At 42.3% G+C, this 14093-nt stretch overlaps 1 protein-coding gene across 1 annotated transcript in view; it reads right to left on the bottom strand.

Annotated features, from left to right (window-relative positions):
• LOC122395135 (discoidin domain-containing receptor 2-like) overlaps nt 1-12785 on the bottom strand; it is a 140241-nt gene extending 127456 nt beyond the window's left edge. The window contains exon 1 of the mRNA XM_043392500.1: nt 12357-12785. The gene's annotated coding sequence lies outside the window, so the exon portion shown is untranslated. The remainder of the gene's footprint in view (nt 1-12356) is intronic.
• Nucleotides 12786-14093: the final 1308 nt, after the last annotated feature.

Below are 14093 nucleotides of genomic sequence, written 5' to 3'. Positions count from 1 at the left end.
CTTTTAACGTCTAATTCTTCGGTGCTTCGATCTGCCTTCGACTTCTCGTTACCCGCGACAAAGAAGTTAAAAGAGAAATTCAAGGCAAATGCACAGAGACGTCCAAGGTAGTACTTAATTGGCCACATCAAGATGAACTTTTATTATTCCGCGAGAAATAGATAAGTCTGGATTCGTTAAGATCGACGTTCGAGGTCCCCGAGTGTTTTGCAACCTCGCGGCACGGGTTCAATATTTCAGGCAAATTTATTATATACGAATCGAGCATCGCGGAACAGCTTTAACGAGCCAATCAGGCGCCATCAGTTCGCCGGAAGTTTAGCATTCCCGGGTGAGCCCGAAGGGGATTCTGATAGCCTTAGTTAGCAACGTAGGGCCAAACCCCCGCTAAAATGGCTTTTCAAAATCTGATCGAGCCCAGAACAAAGCGTTCCCCCGGCTGGCCGTTACCCCGACGCAGGAATTGTAACACGGGAAATTCAACTGATTTCGAAATTCATTTCGAGATCCTCGCGATATCCGACTTTAATTTACCGCCTATCCGCGCCGCAGTTGTGCATTATTAAGGATATTGGTTTCTGGGCCTTTGCCTCGCGTAAGCATCGTGTAATATCCTGCGGTACGCGTTCCTAATATACATACATTGCATTTCAACCGTTCGGATATTGCCCGTGTGTGTGTGTGCACTAGCGTCGCGCAAATTGCCTCCCACATGAAAGTATACTCGACCGTGGCAAATCAATTCAAAACTATACACCATTTGTAAAATAGTAATCATCTCAATAGCTCGAATAAGCTTATTTTGATTTTTCAATCGATCTTGACAATATTACTTTTTCGTCAGGATTCGGCAAATTTCATAATTCTTTCGTAAAAAAATTCTATTTATACGGTTCCAAATCGTTTGTAAAATACCAATCATCTTCTCAATATCATCTCAATAGCTCGAGTAAGCTGATCTAATTTTCCAAATCGATCTTGACAAAATTACTTCTTCGTCAGGATTCGCAAATTTCACAATTTTCTCGCAAAATTTCTATTTGCACGGTTCCAACTCGCTACAATATTTATACAAGCTATTTCGAATTGCCTTTTTATCCATGCAATTAAATTAAATCTTCCCAGTTTTCTCCTTTTTTCGTTACAGCCTCTGCGGATTATAAATGGACTCTTCGACACCGTACCAAATAAATTTCAATTTCCACTTTAATTTGCGCTACAATTACTTAAAAATTCGATCACAATTATAACCGTGGAATAATGCATTTCTGTTCGCGAAGTTTTGTGTACACAGTGTGTTCGTCCACCTCTGGAAAAAATTTTAATGGGGGATTCTAGACGCCAAAATAAGACGAAAATAAAGAATACAAATTTGTTGATGGAGGCTTCGTTAAGAAGCTATTAACGTTTAAAGTTCCGCCTGCTGCGTGCATGAGATGGTGGTTCTCACTCAGCATGAGAAACTCTACTTATTGACGCATCGACAGTCATACAGTCTTCTGAGTGAGAACCACTATCACGCGTGCGCAGTTGCTCGCAGACTGCCGTTCTACAGGCGGAACTTTAAACGTCAATAACTTCTTAACGAAGCCTCAATCAACAAATTGGTATTCTTGGTTTTCGTCTTGTTTTGACCCCCAGAATCTCCCATTAAAATTTTTCCCAGGGTTGTCCAAACTCTCTGTATAAATGGCTCTTTCTAAAATTGAACTTTCTGGTGTCTTCTTGCCCGAAAACTACGCCTACGCACGACAAGTTTGCGTCGTTAACGACGGCTTAAGAGTTTCCTCGCGGGGCGTGTCGTTTGCGTACGGTCGGTTTCCAAAGAGAATTGAACGGGGCAGAAGTAATCGGAAGCAAGTGTTACTCTACACTTCGCTAATCCTTTCATATTCAATTCCGTGTAACGCCGGAAGTCGAGAGAGACGCAGCGTCCCGAATAGCAGCATCAACATCGCTGGGAATCGGATCGTGAAGCGACGAACGAGACACAGGATTATTCTCTGTACGCCGTGCGTGAAACTCCGGGTCAGACGAATACGAGTAATTCCACGAGCGAGCTCAGCATATCAGTGTTCGATCTATACCTTGCTAAAACTCTCTCTCTGGCCCCCGTGTGTCCCGCCCTTTCTGTGAATAGCGCAGCGGATAACGGCGTTCTGGATCGAGCTAAATTCCCTTAATGAGGAGAACCGACTATTTCCGGATGTTAAAAATCATCTGATACCTGCGGTCGCGTTTGTTCGCGGCACCAACATCCACCGACGATCGCTAATTTCGCGCGCTCGGCAAATATCGCGCCAATGGAGGCTTTGATTATTGTTCGAATCGCAAATTAGCGTCCCTTTTCAAAAATAACTTTACCAATTTTGATTGAGCGAGAATTTAATTTTGCTCCTCGATGAAATTCATTTCAGATGGGAACATCCAAACGGTTACGTAATCTTCCGCCAGCATCGTTCGTTTAAATTCATATTACGAAACGTGTGTTTATCGAGGATTCCGATGAGAGGCGATAATAAATACGACCCAGTCGACTTTACCCATTACCTTAATTATCATTTGTCGTGGCTTCCTCGATAGATAAAAGTGGGGGGTTGGAACGGTACGTGAGAAATGAAAACTCAACCAAGCAGTCGTGTACGTGTCGCGAATAATGAAAAAGCCTCTCGGACTTATTGCATCGTAGCGTCCTAATGACCCCGAGAGTCGAACTAATCATCGTCGACTCGTTGATCGATGGGTCCCCGACACGAGCAACGCTGGAAAACAAATTTAGAACGAACGTGGCTTGTTAGCGCGTCTCCCGTCGATCCACAGCCCTTACGACAGCGTTTTTCCGTCGTCGATGCTGCGCGGGGATCTCCCGCCGACAGAACGTTTAAAACGCATCGCTTTTCGACGATAACCAGCGAATAATATCAGAGTAATTCCTTCCCCCGTGACATTTATATTTCCGGATGATAAAAATACACTGGTCCGTTGTGAAAACGTAAAGAGAAACGCATTTGCTCGAAACAGGACAAAGGAGAGACGTATTATAAGAGCATCATGGAATCGGGACCCTTCGGTCTTTCCTTCGACGTAAGTAAAACGCAAACTTCAAAGGGACATGCAAGATTTTAATAAGCCTCCCACGAGACCACGCGGAAAAACACGAATTCTTCGATGAAAAAATTGGGATTTCAGCAGAGAACGCAGAGATTTCTATAACGATTCTAAACTCGAGGCTACAGGGATTCTCGAAAGGTTCTGATAAGCTATGGATACCGCAAATTCGTCGAGCATCGAATCGACTGCAATCGTTGCGTCCGAGTTCTCGTGCGTCTTATGGGTAAATTTTATTCGCAGAGCGATAAATTCGCCGTCAATAACGATCACCGGGAATCGACGAACGCAACAGATGGCGCTTCTCGACCGAAATCGAGCACAGCTGACCGGGAACGCACGAGTTACGCTCACGCACGCTCGTATAACTCCGGACGAAGTAATCGAATAACGCTTCGACGATAAACTATCGTCCCGCGAGCGTGAATCGGCGAGGCTCGATCGAAATTAGTTAGCGGTATCGCTTTCAACGCGTCCCGATCGCGATAAAAATATGACTTACAGGCACGTGTTCGTTCGGATCAAAAATTGCGCTCCTATTCATTCTCTCGATTGATTTTTCTAAAAGTTATTTTAGAATAATCACGCGACAGAACGTCTAAATTAATTAGAGTAACGCTTAATGCGCGCAAGTTTCGTTTAATACGAATTTCTGTGGATTATTTACGCGCCTTACATTTCCCCATTTCGCGGGAACGAGCATGGTCCCCTCCCCCCGTCGTTCCCTGTGTTTAATCGCACGCTTTCCGACTATTCTTTAATTGCTTTCGTGTTTGGCAATTATTCGGCCGTCGAACGGGTTCTCGCTCTTTCGAAACGTCCTCAAAAGCTCGTTAATGAATGATATCAACTCGTCGTGCATTATTTCCCCACCGACGTTTAATCCGTGTTAAACAATAAATTTTAATTAAACCCGATTACACGCATCGTAGGAACGCGTCGCTGTCATTGTTCCCTTGAACATTGTTTTTCAATGACTAATTACGCGTGAGTCGGGTATTAATTACTCGCGATTCCAGGCCGCGCTCGCGCAAATAACCGTCAACGAAAACACGTATTCCCGTCGAACAATGTCGGGGAAAAGTTTCCGGCCGGTCCATTCTGATGCGACGCACGCCGCTAAAGAACCATGATTAACCGAGCGTTTTTACGATTCGAGAAAGGAACGAAAAAAAAAAAAGAATCGTTCCCGGTGTTTCGTTTTTACGACTTCCAAACGTCGCGACGCTGTTCACGTGCAAAACAATTTGCCGACGAAATCAGCGAAAGTAGTTTAAATCGATCTCGTAATCTTTTTTTTTTGCAAACGAGAAAGGAACTCTCGCCTAACAATGCGTTTAATGACTTTTTAACACGTCCCGTCGCGTAATATTGACTTCGCCCGGTGGCACATAAATAAACATGATTAATCGCGACGTCGCGGGACTTTTTCGACGCCGGGCTAGCTTTATCGTAAAACAGCGAGCTTTTGATAAATCATTCTCTGCCCACGCGACGCGACCGCGTGATTTATGTATCAATTGTTCCGCGCCGCGTTGGAACGCGCGCATCGTTCGCCCCGGCGACAATTTCGACGGAAGACGCGGGAAACGATGAATTTGACCAAACTTCGTCACGTCGTTACGATAATGTTCTAACCGTTTCGACGCAACATCGCGAAAGCCAACGGCGGCACGCCCGGAATCGCGCGCGCCACGGTGAAATTCGATTCGAAGTTAAAGAAGTATTAGGAATTCCGCGGAGACGCCAAGCTTGGGTCGAGATATCTGCGCGGAAACAATTATCGAAGATTTATTCCAATACTCGTTTCGGGAACTCCAAGAGCACGTGAAACTGCACAAGTTTCGTATAAACGAAAATATGCGTTAACGTGTTGGTTTAACGAGCAAGTAAAAAAAAACATCTTAAAATTCGAGATAAAAAAAAACCGACAAACCTATCAGGTAAACAACGCTACGCTGCGTAAGTATCGTATTGGCGAAAATACGCGTTAACGTGCTCGTTCTCGAGTTATTGACGAAAAACGGCCAAGAGCGATCGGTCCGGTGGCAAAAATCGCCGTAGGGCAAAAACTCGACACGCTATCCTTTAGGAAAAAATTTGGGGATCACGATGCCGTTATTCAAATCGTAGGTCGTCGTGCTCGTGTTCGAGAAATAGAAAAGAAAATTCTCAAAATTCGAGGAAAAAAAACAGCCGTCTTGTTTGTCTTTTGATTCATCCTCGTTTGATCCACCGACAGTGAATTTCTGCGATGGCTATTTCGATTCAAGAGAATTGTAAATTCTTCTAGCGGCTGCACAGCTTTTCACCATAAATATTTGTTAGTATTAATAAGCTACTTGTCATCTGTATGTTTTGGTTGTACGAATTTTTTCCACATATTTAGAATAATTCATTTCTCTTAAATTTTGTAAAATATATTCCCTCTGCGACCGAAAACTTTATTACTATAAAATAGATATCTAATACGAGACTAAAATATCAACTAATAATCAACATTTATTTTAGTGAAAAAAAAAAATACTGTAGACTACATATGAACTTCAGATTTGTATAAAAATCGTCACGTTTTGAAGATCAAGTTATCATTTTTAACTAAATGTATCGTAAGACTTGAAGGTACCTCGTTAAATAAAATAAAGTTAGAATTTTTATCGAGAGTATTCGAACGTTTAACAGAGGGCTGTAAACGGATGGAGTTTCGCGGATTGCTCGAACGGTGAATTCGTAGTCGTTTTTGACTCGGAATTCCGTCGAAACGCGGCAGGTTGTCGAAGCGAAACAACACGTTTCGTACGAAGCGCTCTCGAAACCTCGCGCATTCCATCACGCGACAATGTCATTACGACGAATTTGCACGTGTGTACCTATGGCGGCCGGGAACGTTACTTGCCTGCTCGACACGAAATCAAACCTTGTTTGCCGCTGGTAGTCCCAAAACGCCGCTTTAAAGTCGCGCCCGTAGCTAAAGCAAATTTCGCGGCTTTGAAAAGCGGTACCAACTCCGACCGGATGTTCGGCAATGAGTAAGCGATGCGTGAACCGGTGCCGTGCAGGCGTCCCGCCCGGAAGCAGCCCCTATTTGTATTGCTGCACCGCAACGGTAGCGCATACCGCACGCTAATGTTGGGCCTACTACCCTTCCTGAGCGTCATTATATCGCCGTGGGTTTCACGCGGACCGCGGTTCCCAATTTTTTCACCGCCACCCCCCTCCAACCGCGATCTCCACTGTCCAAACTCGGGATCATTCCTTTCATCGTGGATCGAAAGCGGTCAGAGAAAGAACTCCGAGTCCCTAAGTGAATTTTCTGACGAAAAATGGACACTGAAGCGAAGACCCGGGGGAAAATGGGTCGTTAGAATCAATCTGTCCTTGTAGTCAAGATAGAATCACTTATTCCACTTGGTCCAGTTTCTATTTGACTTTCTATTTGCCTCAGGAAATACAGATGCTCACTATTGTAGTTGTTCTCACTTTACGGGGTTAAGGAATAATTTCTCCAATATTCTTAGTATTTCGAAATATTCTACACTAAAATACCCGTCGTTTGCGCCTTGAAACATTAAAATCCTCCAATCCGTTCAGAAGTTATGATGATTTAAACATACGCATGAAATTTCAGGGAAACAGGTCAACGCGTAGTCAGACATCAGATTTTCAGTGAGGAATTTTTTTCTCGAAAATGGTTAGGATTTCGAGGGTACGTCTATTCACCAAAAATGATTGTTATCGACCCCTACAACTAAAAATAATTTTTTTAGAACAATTTGAAATTTTTTAATTTCGTCCAAAAAGTTCTGCATTCAGGAATTTTTTTCTCGAAACTGCGTAGGAATTCGAGGGTATGTCTATTCACCAAAAATGATTGTACTTGACCTCCGCAGCCAAAAATAATTTTTTTAGAATGATTTGAAATTTTTTAATTTCGTCGAAAACTATTAGCAACACGGCGAAGTAATATGCGAGTCTGAACAATTATTTGCGGATAACATGGAGCACCATGGAACAGAATTTAAAAAATTGGAATATAGTATTGCGCAAACATGCAGCAAATGAATTCGAAGTTGCTAAAAAATCAATATACCGAGTAAAACAAGTAGTACCAAAACCACCGCAGGAACGTTCACAACGTTGTTGCGTTTGCATCGAAAAGAAATAACAAATATTGTATGAAATGTGAAAATTTAACACACTCATTTGTGAGAGTTGCGCCAGAATTACACACGCGCCCGTTTAATAAATTTACCTAGAGAATAAAAAGAAATTGTAAAGCTGTACGTACGTTATGTTCATGTTTCCATATTTCAATGTGCAGCATCAATGAGTTTATTCGAATTAATAAATCTGCCCCGGGTGTAAACTAGAATAATTCAATATGTGTTGACGTTTTCAAAAATATCAGACGACGAATACGAAATCTTAATCGCGACGCCGCTAAATACGTCCGTTACTATGTTCTTCGTATTCTTTAATTCATTCTCCCCAGGAGCAATGATCTCCGATGTCTATGACATTCTTTATAAATAATTAAATATTCTACGTGGCTATTTTGAGAATACTGTCCTAGAATATCGAGACAAAATCTACATGTCTCAGTTATCCGCCAGTCGTCCTTAAAATTTTCAATCCCATCACTAACCACCATCAACGATAACGAAAAGCAACGCGCGTAAATACGATAAAAATCACAGTGTAACGCATAGAATTTAAACTTTGCATATATGTGGAACAAAGAATTAAAAATATCTGGCGGAAGTTTAAAATAATTATCATCATGATTTTTGGGGGGTGTACAAAATTATGTAAATTAAGTGAGCTTGAATTTAAGAGGGCTAATAATATATATCTTCCCTCTACTGTGTTTTTATGCAACAATGCGTCTCCAAAGTACAATTGCAATTTTTTTAAATAATGCAACCGTACGTAACCGTGTAAAACCACATGTATTTTATGGTATTACTCGCATGTACAAAATTTTAAGGAGATACAGTTGAACGTGTGTGTATCGTTTTTGATATCGTCCCTCTTAATTTCAATTTTTAAAAATTGTAATTTTTAGTATCAAATGTAAGATACATTGCTGACAAGTATGGAATCTGAAACGTGTTTCGTGAGTTTAGCGTTAGTAATTTCCGTTTCGAAAGATAAAACACGCGGAATAGGGGGTTAAAGTATAATACTAGCAACGTTGAAAGGCATCTTCCCCGAGTGGATCATCGCGAGGGCATCGAAAAGGGTATTCGATGCCAATCCAACAGCACCTACACTCGAATGTACACATGACCAATCATTTTACACTCGCGTTGTATGCAATCGTTTTGCATCTGGACACGTGGTAACGTTCAGTGCGTCGTTCTGTGTTATTGCATCTGATTCAGCACAACCACAAAATTTTTACGGAGCCTCCTATAACGTAAATGGATGACGTGTCATTGAAACCGTTCCCACGTACAAAAAGATCTTTAATACCAAATACGAGCACGAACGAGACACGAAATTGACCGACGATGTTTCATTTTAACACATCAGACTAACAGGTACAATGTTCAACCATATTTTAAAGGGATCGAGGCGAAGAATTAAAAATAAATCATTTTCCATCTTCCACACTTTTCGTACTTCGCCTCTCTGATTAATTCTGCTCCCTTAGTTTGATCTCTCTCTTTTAACTCTTCATTTTACGACTCTCAGACTTGAGTTCCATTCGTAACTCTTCAATTCTCGGGCACTAATTGGACTCTTCTATCATTCGCAACTCAGTCATTGTAACACGCAGACATTCACGTAGGTTTATCGTTTCGCGTTAATTCTTTTTTTTCTTCATAAAAAGATTCTTTCAATTCGTTTCAATAAATTACCACTTCAGACACATCCCATTACTTCGCGCAGCGCGATCTAGCGCGCCCTATCGAAGACCTTATTTTTATAATTGGCAACAGAAATTTAACAATGCTTGATATTTACCGATGACTGAGTTTGAACTATAGTTCTGCGTACCAACATTACAATGCAATTTTAAAGCACTCGGTCGAAAGTGGTACGAACTCGAGGGATTAAGACACCATTTTAATTTGAATGTAAGGAGACAACATGGCGCTTGATTCGACGATATAGTTGCCAACCGGAAGAATACGGTAGCGAGTCCGTGACGCGTTCACGACGAACTCGCGAAGCGGTTATTTACGTCGGCAAAGGATTAAGGTTAACGAAGGGTGAGATTAGGTTTAACGAAACGTCCTTGAAACGTCGAAGCGGAGAAGCCGTCTTCCCCGGCTGGTAAATTAAGCGACCGCCATCGTGGCCGAGAAACACGGTCGAGTTTCTCCATCGCGTTTTCGCGTAGAACGAGAGATCCCGTTGGACGGAGTTTCCGCATCGAGAACCCACCCCCCGCACCACCACCACCCCCGCGAAATTCCACGCGAACGTTATCCACGCGAAGCCCAAAGTCTCCACCCCAGGACGGGTCCGTGCATCGCGCGAATCCTTACATGCAAAATCCGGAGTGGCGATCAATGGGTGGCGCGCCGCGATGAGATTGGGGCTGATGGGCAGAACAGCCGGGGTGAACCTCGGCCACGGCATTCAACGGGGCTAACTCTATCCCGGCAAATTACATTTCCATCCCCCTACGTGATAGGTGCAGCAAACATGCCCGTCAACGTCCGACCGAGTTTCTCCCTGATTAGTTACACTCGACGCGGATTATATTTCCGAAACGATTAATTAACAAACTTTCACGGGGTCACGTATGACCGTCGCTGAACCAGTTCTACGCGACATACAGTATTACGCGGTCGAAGGAAACGGGGCTCGATTTTTTTTAACTGAATTTTCATAACTGAAAGACATACACTATTCGTTGTACCTAAAAGCTACGATAAAAGAACACTTGATACATCGACCATGTACGAAACTAATTTGAATATTGACAACGATGTAATAAATGACTGTGGTGAGAAAAGAGTACTATATGCATAACTATTTGCATTTCTTTTAAATAATTTTATCCCTGTTCACTACTAATTTTTACGACGAAGAGGGGTTTATGATATTTTTGCCTACTGGTGGTGATGCAAACGCTACTCTGCGCGAGGGAGTATATTTTGTAACGAATTGCAGTGGAATGTTGCTAAACAGAAACTTTCGTCGTGGAAATGGATTTGTTTCGTAGAGCCGTATAAGTCTGCTTCGTTCACGGATTTAAAATGAAAATTTACCGTGGAATTCTAGTATAAAATTTGGCATACTTTCTTTATGTAAATTAAATTTTTAATTTGGATTCAAATCGATTCATGTAACTAATACCCCCCTCCTCGGTTCTATTATTACTATAGATTTAATATTGCATTGATTTCCTTTCGTTAATAATAAATAAACGTCGATAATGTCAATTAATACGTGCGAATTACCCGATGGCAATAAGCTCATAAAATTGATAATATTTATTTTTATACCACTTTTGTACATTCATATGTTCGTCGGTAAAATATTTTTACGAATCTCGAATACGTATTTGCCCGGAAAATATTTTATTAGTTTGGATGCGATCGGGCCGCGTTTATTTGAGCGAGTCGCGGCACAGGCTCTTCTGCTAGCATTGAAATCGACAAAAAAAAAATCAAGTTTTAAATATGGAGCTAAAACAGTCACACCTAGAGGACACGGGACACGAAACGAAAGTGTTGTCAAATATACAGCCGTGAAATATATCGTAAAATGAAACTGCGTTGCTACAAATGTAAAAATCTTGTTTACGATGCACACGATACGAAAGTAGAATTATTTGATGTACAGTATTACATCATTCAACAGCAACATCAAATCAATAAAACGTGGATGATTTTGAAATCCTTTGTAATATGTCTCTGATAAAAAATTTTGGTTTGTTCGAATGTTCCTTTGAACCATCAATTTTCAAATTTAGCATCGGATCTAAAATATTCTTGATGTTCACTTTGTATATCAGGCACGCCAAACACGCAACCCGATTTACTATTTAGATTCTGCGACTAGCTTGACCCTCTTATTATTTATTCAAAGTTCCAGTTTTTGGAGAACATTAATAATGTCATTTTTAATATTAGTCACAGTATCCAGTAACAAACTCCTAACTTCTTGCGAATAGTGCATATTTATCATTACATAAAAGTTGCATTTGGAGTCAAGCAATGAATAAAAATAATACACTCGTTAGTAAATTACCATCAATTTACATTTCACATATAAATTGCAATCCATAGATTTTTTAAATTGCAAGCTAGCGACGAAACCAGGAAAACTTAGTTTACGTATGAATTTGAAAGTTTATAATAAAATTTTTACAGCTATAAGGTCAGGCAGACTTCACTGGAACAACCAACGTGGCAATTTTTAGCCTCGCCAGGAAAGAAAAATATTTTAAGGGTAATTACTCCGCGCAAAGCCCGACCCGTCCGACCAACCGTACGTTCCTCTACTTGTTTCAACCATAAGTCGCGTTAAATTGTCCGACTCCGTCGCGTCCTTAATTTGGTGCGTCCCGTTGACGAGGGTCGCGGTCTCTAATCCTGGTTCCTTAACGCGAACGAATAGAAATTGCCGCGTCTAAGAAGGAATTAAAATGCGTGGGCGTTCGTAACGCGTCGGGGATTTCCCGCGTCGCCCGGCGCGAAAACACGCAAACTTGCCGCTTCGCTTCTCCCAGCGATGAATCGACAGTATTTCCCGTGCAACGTTCACGCGATTCACGAGTCACGTTCGCCTAACGATTCGTTTCACGAAAGCTGACGGCGATATCGAATCTATTTCTGCGTGGATTTCAGATTTCAGATTTCGGATCTCGTTCGCTCGTAACTCGACAACCATGTACAAAAGGTATTTTTGCCCGTTCGCGGTCGCATATTGCTCCCGGGTAAATAATGGAGGAACAAATGTCGTCCGTGATAAACTTGGCCGGCGGGCTGACCGAACGATAAACTCCTCCACTCGTTTACAACATATATACGAGCTGTCGGTTACAGTTTTACATCGACGGGGTACTGCCCTTCGAAATATTTCCTCGATAACCTGGATCGGCCGAAACGGGGATCGTTTAACTTCGCCGCGACCTAGAGGCCGGACGTTCCGTTCGTTACGCGTTAATTAACGCGTTCACTTGTTAATTAATTTTGTATACAAGGAGCATACTTTTGGGATCGACAGAATTCAAATTTTTCACTTCGACGATTATACGAAAAGAATAGTTTAAATTCTGCGCTCACCCAATGAAAAATCCGTTCGCACGGGTACAGCCTGGGCTGGCTGGTTGTTATCCTCGACGGTAGCGCCTCGTTACACATCCGATCGCGTCTGGATCGTTCTCCAAACTTGCGCCGGAGGATATAACTTCCTCTGCATCTCGAGAACGGTGTTCATCCCGTGTATTTCACCAAACGAGTCCCCTTTACCCTGGTCCCGGCTGTCCTCGTCCTGGCGTATCTCCGCGTTTCGAAACTTCCACGTCGCGGGACGTCACACGTGATCGACGATCTCTCGGTACCCCCGTCGAGACACCCGTTATCTCGTCTCGCGTCGGGACGGTCGCCGATCGGTTCTCGTACGCGAACGAGGGGGAGGCGGTGAAGGGACGAACCGGGGCAGGGGGGGAGGTCGCGGGCCAACGGGAACAGGCAAAACAAAGCGAAAGAGAGGGAGCGAAGTTGCACACGCGGTGGCCAGTCGCAGACTGAACTCGCGATCCGCGAGTAGCATCGATTTCGATGGAGGGGGAAAGGACTACGGGCTGAGCGGCAGGGAGGGGGGACGACGGCTAGGTCGCGGTGGGAGGGCGACGCAACGAGGGCGGAAGGGACGAGAGCGGATGAGGCACGACGAGAGGAGCAGTCGGTCTACGCGCGTATCTAACGGCCAAGCTGGACGATCCGAGCTTACTTTGCCCGCGAGAACTGCCACCCCTGCCCAGGGGCTGGCAAAGTTGTTACCATCGTAACAAATCTGCTACTTTGTGTATCGCTCGGATATATGTATATGCTCGGTATACGACGTTCAAAAGACTTGACTCGTTTTCACGTTACAGGCAAAGGAAAATGAGGCAGGCTGAACGTATCCTCGCGAAATTTGCGAAATTCTTCCCTTTAGTTTCTGTTTGTTCAAAATGATATGATAAACGAATCTTTGGGAACTCGATGCCCGTGAATTTAATTGTCGCGTCGATAGAAAGGTTCGGGAGAATATTTATTAGAAACATGATTAACCCTTAAGGATTAAGGGATTATTGGGGCTCAAACTAACAGTTATTTAATACGTGTCAATGTAATTAATTGAAAATTTATGGAGTAAGTAAAATAATTTGATTAAAATTGAGAGTCCACTTTATTGTGTGCCCACCCTTTGTGTGTTTTTTCTTTCAGTTACCTTCAACGATTTTTAATAGAATTTAGTAATGGAGGATAGGAAATTCTTTGGCATTTTTTTAAAGTTAGGTATGTTAGTCATCGTCCTTGAGTGCCCAAGAAATCCCCATGTCAAGGTTCAACGGTGAAGCTTATCGAGAAGGATGAGACAGAATCTCTTGGAAGGACGAATGCCTGGAGAACTCAGGGATTTTATTGTATGGAAGATTTATCTATTATTATATCTCGTAATAGTGCTGTATGCGTAGGATAGAAAGATCCCAAGAATTCCCTATTGACCCATAATATGAATATAGTTCATTTTTTAAAAAGTAAAGGTAAGTCACGGAAGTAGAATTTTTTTTTATATATTTTTAAACAACTGTTATATGCTGAATCTTTGATTTCTAGTCGCATAGCTACTACGAGAATAAGTGTGGTAGCATGAGAGGCTGTTAAGTATTGACTATAATTTAACATGAACATTATTGTATAAAAATTGTTTCAACAGTTTTTTTTTATTATTAAAATTTTTTGAAGTCCCAAAGTGTAAAACGACAAGCCAAAATATTCTGTACTCGTGGAAATGTATGGACATGACACATT

This window comes from Colletes gigas, unplaced genomic scaffold, assembly GCF_013123115.1.
Source record: "Colletes gigas isolate AHSC1104 unplaced genomic scaffold, ASM1312311v1 Colletes_gigas_Sc00005, whole genome shotgun sequence".
NCBI lineage: Eukaryota > Metazoa > Arthropoda > Insecta > Hymenoptera > Colletidae > Colletes > Colletes gigas.
This window is presented reverse-complemented; position numbering and strand designations above follow the sequence as displayed.